Consider the following 3,865-nt stretch of genomic DNA (forward strand, 5'->3'; position numbering starts at 1 on the left):
AAAAAACGAAGCCCGAACCAAAACCAACCCACACATTAAACTCTCTAGCAACTTCCATCTCATTTAAGTTTCAAAAAGCAAACGTCATATTTTGCTTCTATTTATTCTCACTTGTATATTGTTCAAATCCTAACTTGTTGAAGTATAGTCAGAAATACAGATTCTAAGGAAAGGACATATGTTAAGAAAGAAATGGATTAGTTTCATTGTAAATGACTGAAAGAAGAAAAGCACAATCTTTAGACTACTCAAATTCTAACATTTGTCCAGATGAAGCAAAGCTGAAGCAGTTTCATCTGGACTCTGTCTTTTCAGCAGTTAAACACCTCAGCTATTTTAAGTGCAATAGCTTTGAATCTCACTTAAAACTACCAACTTTTGACAAGTCATAGATATTTAACAATTAATACTTAATTATATCAACGAGATGGCAGCGAAGTTCTACCAGAACCTAACACAACATTTAAAGATGCGAAACTATTCTAAACTAAACAGAGCTCCCCACAGTCTAACTCCAGCCATATAGCTGCAGAGTTCACATTTACACACAAATGTACACATCAAACGCTTTTCTTTCAGGGCGTTTCCTGTGTTGCTAACAAGTTCCAGCTTCTCTCCTGCTGGATCTAAATTTAACCAAGACTAAGATCTAGTCTTAAAAAAAAGCCAAACCAGAAAAAAAAACCCCCAACAAAGCAAGTAAAAAAACCCCACCAACAAAGCAAAAACAAAACAAGAAAACCAATCCGCACCATATACGCAACTTCAATGCAATGCAGCAAACATTTTACAGGCACCTTTGTTTTTAAAGCTGTTAATTACCAAATATACGAAATACGCAGCAAACAAGTAGCAGCCCCTCACCCTTTCACCCTACACATTTCTGAAACTGCACTTTGTATGCCACTAGGTACAGATAACAGGAGCACTAATAACAGTCGCTAATTCAATGAATGTATGTAAAATTGAGTGACCTTTACAGAGGAAGTCAGAAGTTCAACCAGAATCCAAGGCTCCCCATTATGGCCAAGCATGCTTTGCTCTCCAAATTAGAGGACTAACCACAGCAGTAGCTTGGATTAAGCCAAAAAAAGACTCCTTACAAAGTCTTCAGACTTTGTTACAAACATGCTAATTCTTGAATATTTTAATTACAGATTTGTCTGAGCTAGATAGGGGGAATACGCAGGTAGAAGGGAAAGGGTAAGAAACAACTTGAAGTGAAGGAGGCTGAACATTGAAGTTACTGACTCCAGTCACGACCACCACTGTCCCAAGATGCGTTTGCCGATGTGGCTCCTTGAGACCACCCACACAGGCCATTCCTACTCCACCAATACAACTGTTTCACTTCCCCTGCAATGCAGTACGTGTCATACATGCACCTTGCGTGCTTTTCTTTGACAGGTTAATTCTTACAATGCTGGAATACAATGCATTTTTTTCTAAAAAAAAAAAAGTGTTAAATTTGAGTAATACTTGGATCACTAATCAGAGGAGAAATTCTACTGCGGGCCAAAATGAGACTGTGAACAATTCTACCAGAGGCTATGGAGTTTATTCTCTTTTAATGCCACCCTGTATTTCAGAAATCTAAAACATGGGAATCCGCATTTATTGATAATTCACAAGTTCTAACTTTAAAGCAACACCATGAATTTAAGGCAGCTGATTAAAAAAAGAAATGCACAGAGAGATTCAAAATACCTATCTGTAGCTTTGTACCTTCTGTGGTTACAATATTTAAGATCACTAGAATGCTAAGTTGCATCTAGTTTTACAATTTCATACACGTCTAGATACAGCTGAATTCACCAAGGCACACGAGGAAGAATTAGGTGACTTCAAGATCAGCCCTGTTCCCAAAATTATTCTGGTCATCTGGATTGCAGAAGTGCCCAAGAAATACGTCACCAAATAAGTCACCATGCAAACACTAAAAACCCATAACCCCTACACCTGTTGACACAGAGTATTTACAGAAAAAGGTCAAATCTGCAATAATTTATTGAACATTGCCACAAACTTCAACAAGATCAAGATCCTAAAAGCAGCTCTTGATTTGACCTCAAAGACATCTAAATTTCTGCTAATGGCTATGCAAAGAACTCATTTACTGAGATCGCTGAACTGATCCCTCTTTAAGACCCAGCGAGATTCTCAAACCGAAAGCACTATGTAGTCTATGAAACCTAGCAAACTGTTCTCTGCGAACACTTAAGAACTGACATCCCACACGACAAGACACTGATGAGGAGACACTTCAAATCTGGCAAGCTGGCTGGTCTGCAAGGCATTTCATCCAACAAACTAGCGGAACTTCTGTTTTCAAACTGGCACCCTCATTAGAAATTATTATTCCAGATCAAGAAGAGAAAAGAAAGTAAGTGAAATACTAAATTGGAGACAGCACTACCTCAGGAAGTAAAGTACATATTCCAGCAACTACTCCTAGTCATGCAATGGAGAACTAACTCTAGTAAGACACTTTTTGTTACCTGGCCTTCTGCTTCCAGACTCTTATGAATACTACTTAGGCACAGGAGCATCTCCATACATTATACAGGGAGGCCAAGCACTGAAGTTAAGATGTCACAAAGTTTAATATTACAATACCACAGTGCCTTTACAGATTAAGCCTACAGTTTAACAGGCCTCCTTCTCAGTGAGTGGAGGGGAGGAAACAAAAACAAAATTCCCAAAACATGGCAAGAGAACCAGGCCTTTAAAAAGTTAAAGTCACTACATTAACATGAACTACAATGCATATATTTCAAGATGCAGGAGTGACAAGGATGGATGAAAAAGAAGTCTATACAGTGATGTATCACCTATACAGCACAGAAACCTGAAATAACTACAGAGCAAACTCTGAAGGATTAGTCTCTTTATGAAGCTGAAAGCCGGGGGCAGGAGCAGGAAAGCAACAGGACATTTTAGCTATCACAAGGAGATCAAAAGCACGCTATTTTGCTGAAGCACAAAACTGGATGGCAGAAAACCTGTGTTCCAGTTCAGACTCTCCCTGCTTAAAATTGTCTCCATCCTAAGTAAGCAGGAAAGGTATGCTGCACTAGAATCTTAAAGCTATATGGTGAGGCTAAATACAGAACAGAGAGCATCTCACAATCTCTGTAGCATATTTTATACGTAGATAAATAATCTCATCAGGTAAGCATGCTGAAATATCCTTATAGAATTTCCTAAATACAATGAATACTGAAGGATTTAATCAGTCATGCTAAACAATTTTAAAAGGAGAAGGCAGTAAGAGAGAGCATAGGAAGTAGACACATTAATATTAGGCCACACAATAAATATTTTGTATTAATGAGCAACTGATCCCTTTATTTACTTCCCTTCAGGACAAGATCAGAGAGTTTGAGGTCCCACCAAAACAACTTTTTTTTTTTTCCTTTTTTAGTTTTTAAGGGTTTTTTTGTTTTTTAAACAGGGCACTTTTCAAACTAAAAAAGTTAAATACAAAACCAAATACAGTGAGGATCACAGACTGTTTCAGTGCTTGCTTTTGGTTTTTTTTCAGTTTGGTGTTAGACTATGCCTTACTTATTACTCAGAAGTCAGTTTTCTAACAGTGGTACCTCCTATACACAAACATATTTTTTAAAAATAAGACCTTATATATTTGTTAGGCCATATGCTTTTTTTTCCCTTTGTCCATTGCCACAGCTTTGTGATACACAAACTCTCCAACTTCCATGTTAAGTCTTGGGAGCTGAAAGCAACCGAAAGACACGAACTAACACAGTTTTCTCAAACTTTACCCACACACAAAACCCAAAGCTGACCTTTCTCTGTTTTTCTGGAAAACATGAAGATCAAGCTCCTAGATCTAGAGCCTGAA

This window comes from Haliaeetus leucocephalus, unplaced genomic scaffold (genome assembly GCF_000737465.1).
Source record: "Haliaeetus leucocephalus isolate CR32 unplaced genomic scaffold, Haliaeetus_leucocephalus-4.0 Scaffold163, whole genome shotgun sequence".
NCBI lineage: Eukaryota > Metazoa > Chordata > Aves > Accipitriformes > Accipitridae > Haliaeetus > Haliaeetus leucocephalus.